At 46.8% G+C, this 14,301-nt stretch overlaps 9 non-coding genes across 9 annotated transcripts; all 9 read left to right on the forward strand.

The window, feature by feature from the left end:
• The first annotated feature begins 2,833 nt into the window (after window positions 1-2,833).
• LOC141206224 (U2 spliceosomal RNA) lies at window positions 2,834-3,028 on the forward strand. The gene has a single exon (XR_012276889.1). It is a non-coding gene; the product is annotated as a U2 spliceosomal RNA (small nuclear RNA).
• Window positions 3,029-4,142: 1,114 nt separating this feature from the next.
• LOC141206848 (U2 spliceosomal RNA) lies at window positions 4,143-4,333 on the forward strand. Its single transcript, XR_012277387.1, has one exon. It is a non-coding gene; the product is annotated as a U2 spliceosomal RNA (small nuclear RNA).
• Window positions 4,334-5,448: 1,115 nt separating this feature from the next.
• Window positions 5,449-5,639, forward strand: LOC141206849 (U2 spliceosomal RNA). The gene has a single exon (XR_012277388.1). It is a non-coding gene; the product is annotated as a U2 spliceosomal RNA (small nuclear RNA).
• A 1,115-nt stretch (window positions 5,640-6,754) lies between these two features.
• On the forward strand, window positions 6,755-6,945 carry LOC141206850 (U2 spliceosomal RNA). The gene has a single exon (XR_012277389.1). It is a non-coding gene; the product is annotated as a U2 spliceosomal RNA (small nuclear RNA).
• Window positions 6,946-8,060: 1,115 nt separating this feature from the next.
• On the forward strand, window positions 8,061-8,251 carry LOC141206851 (U2 spliceosomal RNA). Its single transcript, XR_012277390.1, has one exon. It is a non-coding gene; the product is annotated as a U2 spliceosomal RNA (small nuclear RNA).
• Window positions 8,252-9,366: 1,115 nt separating this feature from the next.
• Window positions 9,367-9,557, forward strand: LOC141206853 (U2 spliceosomal RNA). The gene has a single exon (XR_012277392.1). It is a non-coding gene; the product is annotated as a U2 spliceosomal RNA (small nuclear RNA).
• Window positions 9,558-10,672: 1,115 nt separating this feature from the next.
• Window positions 10,673-10,863, forward strand: LOC141206147 (U2 spliceosomal RNA). Its single transcript, XR_012276813.1, has one exon. It is a non-coding gene; the product is annotated as a U2 spliceosomal RNA (small nuclear RNA).
• Window positions 10,864-11,978: 1,115 nt separating this feature from the next.
• LOC141205958 (U2 spliceosomal RNA) lies at window positions 11,979-12,169 on the forward strand. Its single transcript, XR_012276628.1, has one exon. It is a non-coding gene; the product is annotated as a U2 spliceosomal RNA (small nuclear RNA).
• Window positions 12,170-13,284: 1,115 nt separating this feature from the next.
• On the forward strand, window positions 13,285-13,475 carry LOC141206854 (U2 spliceosomal RNA). The gene has a single exon (XR_012277393.1). It is a non-coding gene; the product is annotated as a U2 spliceosomal RNA (small nuclear RNA).
• The last annotated feature ends 826 nt before the right edge of the window (window positions 13,476-14,301 follow it).

Here is a 14,301-nt window from a genome sequence, read left to right on the forward strand (position 1 = left end):
ACAAGGGTAGCTTCCAAACAGTCTCTGATTGGTGGGAATATGTTAAACTTGAGTTTCGCTGTTTCTTTCAGGCCAAGGGTCGACAACAGGCGTGTGAGAAGAGGAGGGACTTCAGAGGGCTGCAGCGCGAGCTGCGGTCGCTGCAGGACCTTCTTCACTACGGCTGGGACGTGAGGGAGGAGCTGGAGGAGACCAAGAAGAGCCTGAAAAGGCACTTTGAGGAGGAGTCCAAGCGAATCATCTTCCGTTCCAAAGTGGAGAATCTGGAGAAGGGTGAGAAATGTAACTCATTCTTTTTCAGGAAACTTCATGCCGGTCACACGCCCCTGAACGAGCTGCGAGACGAGAGCGGAAACATGCGACGTGGGAAGGAGGACGTGATGAGGGTCGTCAGCGACTTCTACAGCGAACTCTACTCCCACAAGACTACCGACCCCGACGCTGCTGATAAGTTCCTGTCAGGTATCACTAACCATCTTGATCCTGCAGGCACGGCAGCCTTGGACAAACCTCTGATGGTGGGCGAATTGCTCTCTGCCGCTAAATCCTTTAGGACCGGCAGGACCCCGGGCAGTGATGGTCTTCCAGCGGAGCTCTATGTAGCGCTGGGAGACCTCATCTGTCCGGACCTGTTGGACCTGTACGAGGAGATGGTGGTGGAGGGTAGAATGCCTCCATCTTTGAGGGAAGGAATGGTCACGATCCTGTACAAGCGGAAGGGAGAGAGGTGCGACCTGAGGAATTGGCGTCCCATCACTCTGCTCAACGTGGACTACAAGATCCTGGCCAAGACGATGGCGACACGACTTAAGACGGTCATCGGACGGATCATCCACCCGGACCAGACCTGCGGCATCCCTGGACGTCGCATCGCAGACAGCCTCGCTCTCGTGCGGGACACGGTCGAGTACATCAAGGTCCGCCGCGCACACGCGGCCCTGGTCTCCTTGGATCAGGAGAAGGCCTTCGACCGGGTTTCCCACGAGTTCATGGGCCGAGCTCTGCACCGGTTAGGTTTGGGTAACATGTTTTGTTCGTATGTCCGTCTGATGTATTTTGATATCCACAGCTCGGTGTTGGTGAACGGCTGGAAGACTGACCCCTTCCCTGTCCTCTCTGGGGTCAGACAAGGCTGCCCTCTATCACCTCTTCTTTTTGTTTGTGTTATAGAACTCTTCGCAGAGGCTATCCGGCAGAATGGAGAGATCAGAGGGATCACCGCACCGGGTCCGGGACGACACGAGGTCAAGTGCTCGCTCTACATGGACGACGTCACCGTCTTCTGCGCTGATCGTGGTTCAGTCGACGCCCTCGTCCAGACGTGTGAGAGGTTCGGCCGGGCTTCAGGGGCCAAAGTCAACTGCAGGAAGTCGGAAGCCATGCTCTTCGGGGTTTGGCAGCCGGCCTCCTCCGCCCCCTTCCCCTTCAACATTCAACCGGATTTCCTCAAGGTGCTGGGAGTCTGGTTCGGGAAGGAAGGAGCAGCCCTCAAGTCCTGGCAAGAACGCTTGGCCAAGGTGAAGCAACGGATCGGACTCTGGAGCCTCAGACACCTCACTTGTGAGGGTAAGGCACTCGTCCTGCGTAATGAGGTCCTGCCCGTCTTGCAGTACACGGCGCAGGCCTGGCCCCCACACGTCACTGTGTGCAGGGCCATTACCAGGACAGTGTTTCACTTTGTCTGGGGATCCAAGATGGACAGAGTCAGGCGGGCCGTCATGTACAAGGAGCCTCGCAAGGGTGGGAAGGGCGTTCCAGATATCCCCACCTTCCTGCGATCCTCTTTTGTGTGTGATTGTGTCCGCCGGACTTTGCAAGTCAAGAATGGCTCCGCGGGCAGGTCCATGTCTCGCTTCTTCCTGCTTCCTCTTTGGAGGCGACTTGGCTGGGACAAGTGGGACAGCTCCTTCCCCTACAACTGGACGACGCCATGGTTCTACGGAGACGTCGCTCGATTTGTGGGGGAGCATCAACTGGAGGGACTCAAGCCCGACTTGTGGAAGCCCAAAACTATCCACAAGCTAATCAGAGCCAAGGATGACGTGGAGAACATCATAGGACTTCACCAGGACACGCTGGAGACTGTGTGGACAAATGTGTCGTCTGACAGGCTGACCAACGGGCACAAGGACTTGTCGTGGATGGCGATTCAGGGCGGACTGCCCGTCCGGTCATTCATGCATGCCCGGAACCTGTGCAAGACCCGGTACTGCCCAAGGTGCCCCTTCGTGGAGGAAACATCTTTGCACACTTTTTGGGACTGCGGATTTGCACAGCGCCTATTGACTGCACTTGAGGACGACCTGAGGAACTCTGTCCCCAGGGCGAGCCTATCGCACCATTCTGTGCTTTACGGACTCTTCCCTGGGGTTCATACCGTCGGAGCCATCCAGGAGGCTTGGCGCCTTATGAACTGCTTCAAGGATGCCGTTTGGGTCGCCAGGAACCGGCTCATCTTGAGGAGGGAGAGGATGTCCATCCAGGACTGCCGCAGGCTGATCCACAGCCTGCTCAGAGACTATTCCATCATGGACGGTCCGGAGGACGAGGACGAGGACTAAACCCCTCCTCCCCCTCTCCCCTTATGTGTCTTGTCTTTCAATAAAGCTTCGGGCCTGTGATTTTCCCCTCCCCATCCCCTTTTTCCCAATCCCCATCCCTTATCACGGTTCGTCGTACTGTATTGATTGACATGCTTTTTCTTTCAGATTAAGTGTTTTGTGTAGCATAGGGGTGTGATGTGTCTAGTTAGTGCGTCGTATCCTCATGCTATGTAAATATGATGTAGAATTCTGTGTGTACTGGGCTGCGGCACTGTACACTGTCTGTTAACTTATTTTTTGTGCTAATAAAAGATATATTCAATCAAAAAAAATCTGTTCTTATCAGTTTAATATCTGATACGTCCCCTATCTGGGGACCATATATTAAATGGATTTTTAGAACAGGGAGATGGAAAAAGAGCTTGCTCTGTCCACTCCACGCATTGACCTGGTATTGCAGTATCTCCAGGACCGGTGCACCCCTTCTGTAATGCAGTTTCTAAAATCAGAAAGAATTGAATTCAATGTTTTTTGTTCATTTTGCTTGTTTGTCGGATTTTGGGATGGACTCTTTGGCTTTGCTTTTCTTCTCCTCATTGGATTTTTCATGTTCAAAGTTGCAGAAGCCAGATTACAAGCTCATTTTGGTTCAACTTCAGCAACTGTGCATTGCATTGCCATGTAATGTGATGCAATGCTATCTTTCTAGCTCTCCCTTTTTACTTCCTTTTGGATAAACAGACATATTAGGCAAGCATTTTGGAGCTTTCACCTAAATAACTACAGGTGGTGAGATAAGCTGCACAATATAATTGACCTTTCAGTATATTGTTGCACACACACCATCTATTTAGCAAATGCCCTTGTTATCAACAGCAGCCTTTTAAACTCACCTGAGCTAACAGGTATGTGCGCTGGTTACTCTGCTGCGCTTAAAATTTTTTTTTTGTTTGCTACAATGCCTTTTCTGAAACGTTGTCTCCTTCTGCTGGAACACTGACTTCTTTCATTTAATGCCTGCAGACTATAAAAGAGAACCCAACCCAAAAAGTTTGGTTGATTAGTCTGTGGCATTCTGTTAAACTGTTGCTTATGGCGGTCTCTGTGAGCTTCTCAGCGACATTCAGCCAGCCAGGTATCCTGCCTGCAGTAGATGGAATGTGGCAATGGAACGCTGGCTGCGCGTGTCATAATAGGCTCTGAGCCTTTATATACCTGTGCACAGCAGCAGCCACCTTCAGTCTGCTGCTGGACAGCCAGCAGCAGCAGCAGCAGGAGAGGTATGTAATCAGGAGCCCTCCTGCTAAGGGTAGACAGCTGCTCGTTCCACCCCACCCCCCGCCTTAATTGGTTCTCCTCCCTTCCAACGGTGTTGAGGCGGGTGGGAACAGCAGGGGGTGAAGGTGCTGTGTTTAAAGAGGTGGAGTTATGCAGATCTAAAACGCGTGGATTGCAGCAGCAGCAAGCCGAAAAGTGCAGGCATGTAAGGGATCTAGAGGTTGACAACATGTCTTCTTAACGGGAGTCCAGGAGCTCATCTCCACAAATGGACTTTTCAGGATCCTTGGGTGGCTCCGTAGTTTGAAACCAATTCTGGTTATCGCTTCTCGGCCTTTTGGCTAAGATCAAGTGTAGTATCTGTTCTTATCAGTTTAATATCTGATACGTCCCCTATCTGGGGACCATATATTAAATGGATTTTTAGAACAGGGAGATGGAAAAAGAGCTTGCTCTGTCCACTCCACGCATTGACCTGGTATTGCAGTATCTCCAGGACCGGTGCACCCCTTCTTTAATGCAGTTTCTAAAATCAGAAAGAATTGAATTCAATGTTTTTTGTTCATTTTGCTTGTTTGTCGGATTTTGGGATGGACTCTTTGGCTTTGCTTTTCTTCTCCTCATTGGATTTTTCATGTTCAAAGTTGCAGAAGCCAGATTACAAGCTCATTTTGGTTCAACTTCAGCAACTGTGCATTGCATTGCCATGTAATGTGATGCAATGCTATCTTTCTAGCTCTCCCTTTTTACTTCCTTTTGGATAAACAGACATATTAGGCAAGCATTTTGGAGCTTTCACCTAAATAACTACAGGTGGTGAGATAAGCTGCACAATATAATTGACCTTTCAGTATATTGTTGCACAAACACCATCTATTTAGCAAATGCCCTTGTTATCAACAGCAGCCTTTTAAACTCACCTGAGCTAACAGGTATGTGCGCTGGTTACTCTGCTGCGCTTAAAATTTCTTTTTTGGTTTGCTACAATGCCTTTTCTGAAACGTTGTCTCCTTCTGCTGGAACACTGACTTCTTTCATTTAATGCCTGCAGACTATAAAAGAGAACCCAACCCAAAAAGTTTGGTTGATTAGTCTGTGGCATTCTGTTAAACTGTTGCTTATGGCGGTCTCTGTGAGCTTCTCAGCGACATTCAGCCAGCCAGGTATCCTGCCTGCAGTAGATGGAATGTGGCAATGGAACGCTGGCTGCGCGTGTCATAATAGGCTCTGAGCCTTTATATACCTGTGCACAGCAGCAGCCACCTTCAGTCTGCTGCTGGACAGCCAGCAGCAGCAGCAGCAGGAGAGGTATGTAATCAGGAGCCCTCCTGCTAAGGGTAGACAGCTGCTCGTTCCACCCCACCCCCCGCCTTAATTGGTTCTCCTCCCTTCCAACGGTGTTGAGGCGGGTGGGAACAGCAGGGGGTGAAGGTGCTGTGTTTAAAGAGGTGGAGTTATGCAGATCTAAAACGCGTGGATTGCAGCAGCAGCAAGCCGAAAAGTGCAGGCATGTAAGGGATCTAGAGGTTGACAACATGTCTTCTTAACGGGAGTCCAGGAGCTCATCTCCACAAATGGACTTTTCAGGATCCTTGGGTGGCTCCGTAGTTTGAAACCAATTCTGGTTATCGCTTCTCGGCCTTTTGGCTAAGATCAAGTGTAGTATCTGTTCTTATCAGTTTAATATCTGATACGTCCCCTATCTGGGGACCATATATTAAATGGATTTTTAGAACAGGGAGATGGAAAAAGAGCTTGCTCTGTCCACTCCACGCATTGACCTGGTATTGCAGTATCTCCAGGACCGGTGCACCCCTTCTTTAATGCAGTTTCTAAAATCAGAAAGAATTGAATTCAATGTTTTTTGTTCATTTTGCTTGTTTGTCGGATTTTGGGATGGACTCTTTGGCTTTGCTTTTCTTCTCCTCATTGGATTTTTCATGTTCAAAGTTGCAGAAGCCAGATTACAAGCTCATTTTGGTTCAACTTCAGCAACTGTGCATTGCATTGCCATGTAATGTGATGCAATGCTATCTTTCTAGCTCTCCCTTTTTACTTCCTTTTGGATAAACAGACATATTAGGCAAGCATTTTGGAGCTTTCACCTAAATAACTACAGGTGGTGAGATACGCTGCACAATATAATTGACCTTTCAGTATATTGTTGCACACACACCATCTATTTAGCAAATGCCCTTGTTATCAACAGCAGCCTTTTAAACTCACCTGAGCTAACAGGTATGTGCGCTGGTTACTCTGCTGCGCTTAAAATTTCTTTTTTGGTTTGCTACAATGCCTTTTCTGAAACGTTGTCTCCTTCTGCTGGAACACTGACTTCTTTCATTTAATGCCTGCAGACTATAAAAGAGAACCCAACCCAAAAAGTTTGGTTGATTAGTCTGTGGCATTCTGTTAAACTGTTGCTTATGGTGGTCTCTGTGAGCTTCTCAGCGACATTCAGCCAGCCAGGTATCCTGCCTGCAGTAGATGGAATGTGGCAATGGAACGCTGGCTGCGCGTGTCATAATAGGCTCTGAGCCTTTATATACCTGTGCACAGCAGCAGCCACCTTCAGTCTGCTGCTGGACAGCCAGCAGCAGCAGCAGCAGGAGAGGTATGTAATCAGGAGCCCTCCTGCTAAGGGTAGACAGCTGCTCGTTCCACCCCACCCCCCGCCTTAATTGGTTCTCCTCCCTTCCAACGGTGTTGAGGCGGGTGGGAACAGCAGGGGGTGAAGGTGCTGTGTTTAAAGAGGTGGAGTTATGCAGATCTAAAACGCGTGGATTGCAGCAGCAGCAAGCCGAAAAGTGCAGGCATGTAAGGGATCTAGAGGTTGACAACATGTCTTCTTAACGGGAGTCCAGGAGCTCATCTCCACAAATGGACTTTTCAGGATCCTTGGGTGGCTCCGTAGTTTGAAACCAATTCTGGTTATCGCTTCTCGGCCTTTTGGCTAAGATCAAGTGTAGTATCTGTTCTTATCAGTTTAATATCTGATACGTCCCCTATCTGGGGACCATATATTAAATGGATTTTTAGAACAGGGAGATGGAAAAAGAGCTTGCTCTGTCCACTCCACGCATTGACCTGGTATTGCAGTATCTCCAGGACCGGTGCACCCCTTCTTTAATGCAGTTTCTAAAATCAGAAAGAATTGAATTCAATGTTTTTTGTTCATTTTGCTTGTTTGTCGGATTTTGGGATGGACTCTTTGGCTTTGCTTTTCTTCTCCTCATTGGATTTTTCATGTTCAAAGTTGCAGAAGCCAGATTACAAGCTCATTTTGGTTCAACTTCAGCAACTGTGCATTGCATTGCCATGTAATGTGATGCAATGCTATCTTTCTAGCTCTCCCTTTTTACTTCCTTTTGGATAAACAGACATATTAGGCAAGCATTTTGGAGCTTTCACCTAAATAACTACAGGTGGTGAGATAAGCTGCACAATATAATTGACCTTTCAGTATATTGTTGCACACACACCATCTATTTAGCAAATGCCCTTGTTATCAACAGCAGCCTTTTAAACTCACCTGAGCTAACAGGTATGTGCGCTGGTTACTCTGCTGCGCTTAAAATTTCTTTTTTGGTTTGCTACAATGCCTTTTCTGAAACGTTGTCTCTTTCTGCTGGAACACTGACTTCTTTCATTTAATGCCTGCAGACTATAAAAGAGAACCCAACCCAAAAAGTTTGGTTGATTAGTCTGTGGCATTCTGTTAAACTGTTGCTTATGGCGGTCTCTGTGAGCTTCTCAGCGACATTCAGCCAGCCAGGTATCCTACGTGCAGTAGATGGAATGTGGCAATGGAACGCTGGCTGCGCGTGTCATAATAGGCTCTGAGCCTTTATATACCTGTGCACAGCAGCAGCCACCTTCAGTCTGCTGCTGGACAGCCAGCAGCAGCAGCAGCAGGAGAGGTATGTAATCAGGAGCCCTCCTGCTAAGGGTAGACAGCTGCTCGTTCCACCCCACCCCCCGCCTTAATTGGTTCTCCTCCCTTCCAACGGTGTTGAGGCGGGTGGGAACAGCAGGGGGTGAAGGTGCTGTGTTTAAAGAGGTGGAGTTATGCAGATCTAAAACGCGTGGATTGCAGCAGCAGCAAGCCGAAAAGTGCAGGCATGTAAGGGATCTAGAGGTTGACAACATGTCTTCTTAACGGGAGTCCAGGAGCTCATCTCCACAAATGGACTTTTCAGGATCCTTGGGTGGCTCCGTAGTTTGAAACCAATTCTGGTTATCGCTTCTCGGCCTTTTGGCTAAGATCAAGTGTAGTATCTGTTCTTATCAGTTTAATATCTGATACGTCCCCTATCTGGGGACCATATATTAAATGGATTTTTAGAACAGGGAGATGGAAAAAGAGCTTGCTCTGTCCACTCCACGCATTGACCTGGTATTGCAGTATCTCCAGGACCGGTGCACCCCTTCTTTAATGCAGTTTCTAAAATCAGAAAGAATTGAATTCAATGTTTTTTGTTCATTTTGCTTGTTTGTCGGATTTTGGGATGGACTCTTTGGCTTTGCTTTTCTTCTCCTCATTGGATTTTTCATGTTCAAAGTTGCAGAAGCCAGATTACAAGCTCATTTTGGTTCAACTTCAGCAACTGTGCATTGCATTGCCATGTAATGTGATGCAATGCTATCTTTCTAGCTCTCCCTTTTTACTTCCTTTTGGATAAACAGACATATTAGGCAAGCATTTTGGAGCTTTCACCTAAATAACTACAGGTGGTGAGATAAGCTGCACAATATAATTGACCTTTCAGTATATTGTTGCACACACACCATCTATTTAGCAAATACCCTTGTTATCAACAGCAGCCTTTTAAACTCACCTGAGCTAACAGGTATGTGCGCTGGTTACTCTGCTGCGCTTAAAATTTCTTTTTTGGTTTGCTACAATGCCTTTTCTGAAACGTTGTCTCTTTCTGCTGGAACACTGACTTCTTTCATTTAATGCCTGCAGACTATAAAAGAGAACCCAACCCAAAAAGTTTGGTTGATTAGTCTGTGGCATTCTGTTAAACTGTTGCTTATGGCGGTCTCTGTGAGCTTCTCAGCGACATTCAGCCAGCCAGGTATCCTACGTGCAGTAGATGGAATGTGGCAATGGAACGCTGGCTGCGCGTGTCATAATAGGCTCTGAGCCTTTATATACCTGTGCACAGCAGCAGCCACCTTCAGTCTGCTGCTGGACAGCCAGCAGCAGCAGCAGCAGGAGAGGTATGTAATCAGGAGCCCTCCTGCTAAGGGTAGACAGCTGCTCGTTCCACCCCACCCCCCGCCTTAATTGGTTCTCCTCCCTTCCAACGGTGTTGAGGCGGGTGGGAACAGCAGGGGGTGAAGGTGCTGTGTTTAAAGAGGTGGAGTTATGCAGATCTAAAACGCGTGGATTGCAGCAGCAGCAAGCCGAAAAGTGCAGGCATGTAAGGGATCTAGAGGTTGACAACATGTCTTCTTAACGGGAGTCCAGGAGCTCATCTCCACAAATGGACTTTTCAGGATCCTTGGGTGGCTCCGTAGTTTGAAACCAATTCTGGTTATCGCTTCTCGGCCTTTTGGCTAAGATCAAGTGTAGTATCTGTTCTTATCAGTTTAATATCTGATACGTCCCCTATCTGGGGACCATATATTAAATGGATTTTTAGAACAGGGAGATGGAAAAAGAGCTTGCTCTGTCCACTCCACGCATTGACCTGGTATTGCAGTATCTCCAGGACCGGTGCACCCCTTCTTTAATGCAGTTTCTAAAATCAGAAAGAATTGAATTCAATGTTTTTTGTTCATTTTGCTTGTTTGTCGGATTTTGGGATGGACTCTTTGGCTTTGCTTTTCTTCTCCTCATTGGATTTTTCATGTTCAAAGTTGCAGAAGCCAGATTACAAGCTCATTTTGGTTCAACTTCAGCAACTGTGCATTGCATTGCCATGTAATGTGATGCAATGCTATCTTTCTAGCTCTCCCTTTTTACTTCCTTTTGGATAAACAGACATATTAGGCAAGCATTTTGGAGCTTTCACCTAAATAACTACAGGTGGTGAGATAAGCTGCACAATATAATTGACCTTTCAGTATATTGTTGCACACACACCATCTATTTAGCAAATACCCTTGTTATCAACAGCAGCCTTTTAAACTCACCTGAGCTAACAGGTATGTGCGCTGGTTACTCTGCTGCGCTTAAAATTTCTTTTTTGGTTTGCTACAATGCCTTTTCTGAAACGTTGTCTCCTTCTGCTGGAACACTGACTTCTTTCATTTAATGCCTGCAGACTATAAAAGAGAACCCAACCCAAAAAGTTTGGTTGATTAGTCTGTGGCATTCTGTTAAACTGTTGCTTATGGCGGTCTCTGTGAGCTTCTCAGCGACATTCAGCCAGCCAGGTATCCTGCCTGCAGTAGATGGAATGTGGCAATGGAACGCTGGCTGCGCGTGTCATAATAGGCTCTGAGCCTTTATATACCTGTGCACAGCAGCAGCCACCTTCAGTCTGCTGCTGGACAGCCAGCAGCAGCAGCAGCAGGAGAGGTATGTAATCAGGAGCCCTCCTGCTAAGGGTAGACAGCTGCTCGTTCCACCCCACCCCCCGCCTTAATTGGTTCTCCTCCCTTCCAACGGTGTTGAGGCGGGTGGGAACAGCAGGGGGTGAAGGTGCTGTGTTTAAAGAGGTGGAGTTATGCAGATCTAAAACGCGTGGATTGCAGCAGCAGCAAGCCGAAAAGTGCAGGCATGTAAGGGATCTAGAGGTTGACAACATGTCTTCTTAACGGGAGTCCAGGAGCTCATCTCCACAAATGGACTTTTCAGGATCCTTGGGTGGCTCCGTAGTTTGAAACCAATTCTGGTTATCGCTTCTCGGCCTTTTGGCTAAGATCAAGTGTAGTATCTGTTCTTATCAGTTTATTATCTGATACGTCCCCTATCTGGGGACCATATATTAAATGGATTTTTAGAACAGGGAGATGGAAAAAGAGCTTGCTCTGTCCACTCCACGCATTGACCTGGTATTGCAGTATCTCCAGGACCGGTGCACCCCTTCTTTAATGCAGTTTCTAAAATCAGAAAGAATTGAATTCAATGTTTTTTGTTCATTTTGCTTGTTTGTCGGATTTTGGGATGGACTCTTTGGCTTTGCTTTTCTTCTCCTCATTGGATTTTTCATGTTCAAAGTTGCAGAAGCCAGATTACAAGCTCATTTTGGTTCAACTTCAGCAACTGTGCATTGCATTGCCATGTAATGTGATGCAATGCTATCTTTCTAGCTCTCCCTTTTTACTTCCTTTTGGATAAACAGACATATTAGGCAAGCATTTTGGAGCTTTCACCTAAATAACTACAGGTGGTGAGATAAGCTGCACAATATAATTGACCTTTCAGTATATTGTTGCACACACACCATCTATTTAGCACATGCCCTTGTTATCAACAGCAGCCTTTTAAACTCACCTGAGCTAACAGGTATGTGCGCTGGTTACTCTGCTGCGCTTAAAATTTCTTTTTTGGTTTGCTACAATGCCTTTTCTGAAACGTTGTCTCCTTCTGCTGGAACACTGACTTCTTTCATTTAATGCCTGCAGACTATAAAAGAGAACCCAACCCAAAAAGTTTGGTTGATTAGTCTGTGGCATTCTGTTAAACTGTTGCTTATGGCGGTCTCTGTGAGCTTCTCAGCGACATTCAGCCAGCCAGGTATCCTGCCTGCAGTAGATGGAATGTGACAATGGAACGCTGGCTGCGCGTGTCATAATAGGCTCTGAGCCTTTATATACCTGTGCACAGCAGCAGCCACCTTCAGTCTGCTGCTGGACAGCCAGCAGCAGCAGCAGCAGGAGAGGTATGTAATCAGGAGCCCTCCTGCTAAGGGTAGACAGCTGCTCGTTCCACCCCACCCCCCGCCTTAATTGGTTCTCCTCCCTTCCAACGGTGTTGAGGCGGGTGGGAACAGCAGGGGGTGAAGGTGCTGTGTTTAAAGAGGTGGAGTTATGCAGATCTAAAACGCGTGGATTGCAGCAGCAGCAAGCCGAAAAGTGCAGGCATGTAAGGGATCTAGAGGTTGACAACATGTCTTCTTAACGGGAGTCCAGGAGCTCATCTCCACAAATGGACTTTTCAGGATCCTTGGGTGGCTCCGTAGTTTGAAACCAATTCTGGTTATCGCTTCTCGGCCTTTTGGCTAAGATCAAGTGTAGTATCTGTTCTTATCAGTTTAATATCTGATACGTCCCCTATCTGGGGACCATATATTAAATGGATTTTTAGAATAGGGAGATGGAAAAAGAGCTTGCTCTGTCCACTCCACGCATTGACCTGGTATTGCAGTATCTCCAGGACCGGTGCACCCCTTCTTTAATGCAGTTTCTAAAATCAGAAAGAATTGAATTCAATGTTTTTTGTTCATTTTGCTTGTTTGTCGGATTTTGGGATGGACTCTTTGGCTTTGCTTTTCTTCTCCTCATTGGATTTTTCATGTTCAAAGTTGCAGAAGCCAGATTACAAGCTCATTTTGGTTCAACTTCAGCAACTGTGCATTGCATTGCCATGTAATGTGATGCAATGCTATCTTTCTAGCTCTCCCTTTTTACTTCCTTTTGGATAAACAGACATATTAGGCAAGCATTTTGGAGCTTTCACCTAAATAACTACAGGTGGTGAGATAAGCTGCACAATATAATTGACCTTTCAGTATATTGTTGCACACACACCATCTATTTAGCAAATGCCCTTGTTATCAACAGCAGCCTTTTAAACTCACCTGAGCTAACAGGTATGTGCGCTGGTTACTCTGCTGCGCTTAAAATTTCTTTTTTGGTTTGCTACAATGCCTTTTCTGAAACGTTGTCTCCTTCTGCTGGAACACTGACTTCTTTCATTTAATGCCTGCAGACTATAAAAGAGAACCCAACCCAAAAAGTTTGGTTGATTAGTCTGTGGCATTCTGTTAAACTGTTGCTTATGGCGGTCTCTGTGAGCTTCTCAGCGACATTCAGCCAGCCAGGTATCCTGCCTGCAGTAGATGGAATGTGGCAATGGAACGCTGGCTGCGCGTGTCATAATAGGCTCTGAGCCTTTATATACCTGTGCACAGCAGCAGCCACCTTCAGTCTGCTGCTGGACAGCCAGCAGCAGCAGCAGCAGGAGAGGTATGTAATCAGGAGCCCTCCTGCTAAGGGTAGACAGCTGCTCGTTCCACCCCACCCCCCGCCTTAATTGGTTCTCCTCCCTTCCAACGGTGTTGAGGCGGGTGGGAACAGCAGGGGGTGAAGGTGCTGTGTTTAAAGAGGTGGAGTTATGCAGATCTAAAACGCGTGGATTGCAGCAGCAGCAAGCCGAAAAGTGCAGGCATGTAAGGGATCTAGAGGTTGACAACATGTCTTCTTAACGGGAGTCCAGGAGCTCATCTCCACAAATGGACTTTTCAGGATCCTTGGGTGGCTCCGTAGTTTGAAACCAATTCTGGTTATCGCTTCTCGGCCTTTTGGCTAAGATCAAGTGTAGTATCTGTTCTTATCAGTTTAATATCTGATACGTCCCCTATCTGGGGACCATATATTAAATGGATTTTTAGAACAGGGAGATGGAAAAAGAGCTTGCTCTGTCCACTCCACGCATTGACCTGGTATTGCAGTATCTCCAGGACCGGTGCACCCCTTCTTTAATGCAGTTTCTAAAATCAGAAAGAATTGAATTCAATGTTTTTTGTTCATTTTGCTTGTTTGTCGGATTTTGGGATGGACTCTTTGGCTTTGCTTTTCTTCTCCTCATTGGATTTTTCATGTTCAAAGTTGCAGAAGCCAGATTACAAGCTCATTTTGGTTCAACTTCAGCAACTGTGCATTGCATTGCCATGTAATGTGATGCAATGCTATCTTTCTAGCTCTCCCTTTTTACTTCCTTTTGGATAAACAGACATATTAGGCAAGCATTTTGGAGCTTTCACCTAAATAACTACAGGTGGTGAGATACGCTGCACAATATAATTGACCTTTCAGTATATTGTTGCACACACACCATCTATTTAACAAATGCCCTTGTTATCAACAGCAGCCTTTTAAACTCACCTGAGCTAACAGGTATGTGCGCTGGTTACTCTGCTGCGCTTAAAATTTCTTTTTTGGTTTGCTACAATGCCTTTTCTGAAACGTTGTCGCCTTCTGCTGGAACACTGACTTCTTTCATTTAATGCCTGCAGACTATAAAAGAGAACCCAACCCAAAAAGTTTGGTTGATTAGTCTGTGGCATTCTGTTAAACTGTTGCTTATGGCGGTCTCTGTGAGCTTCTCTACGACATTCAGCCAGCCAGGTATCCTGCCTGCAGTAGATGGAATGTGGCAATGGAACGCTGGCTGCGCGTGTCATAATAGGCTCTGAGCCTTTATATACCTGTGCACAGCAGCAGCCACCTTCAGTCTGCTGCTGGACAGCCAGCAGCAGCAGCAGCAGGAGAGGTATGTAATCAGGAGCCCTCCTGCTAAGGG

The sequence above is a fragment of the Phyllobates terribilis genome, unplaced genomic scaffold, assembly GCF_046119375.1.
Source record: "Phyllobates terribilis strain yellow unplaced genomic scaffold, ASM4611937v1 Scaffold_142__1_contigs__length_4687701, whole genome shotgun sequence".
Lineage (NCBI taxonomy): Eukaryota > Metazoa > Chordata > Amphibia > Anura > Dendrobatidae > Phyllobates > Phyllobates terribilis.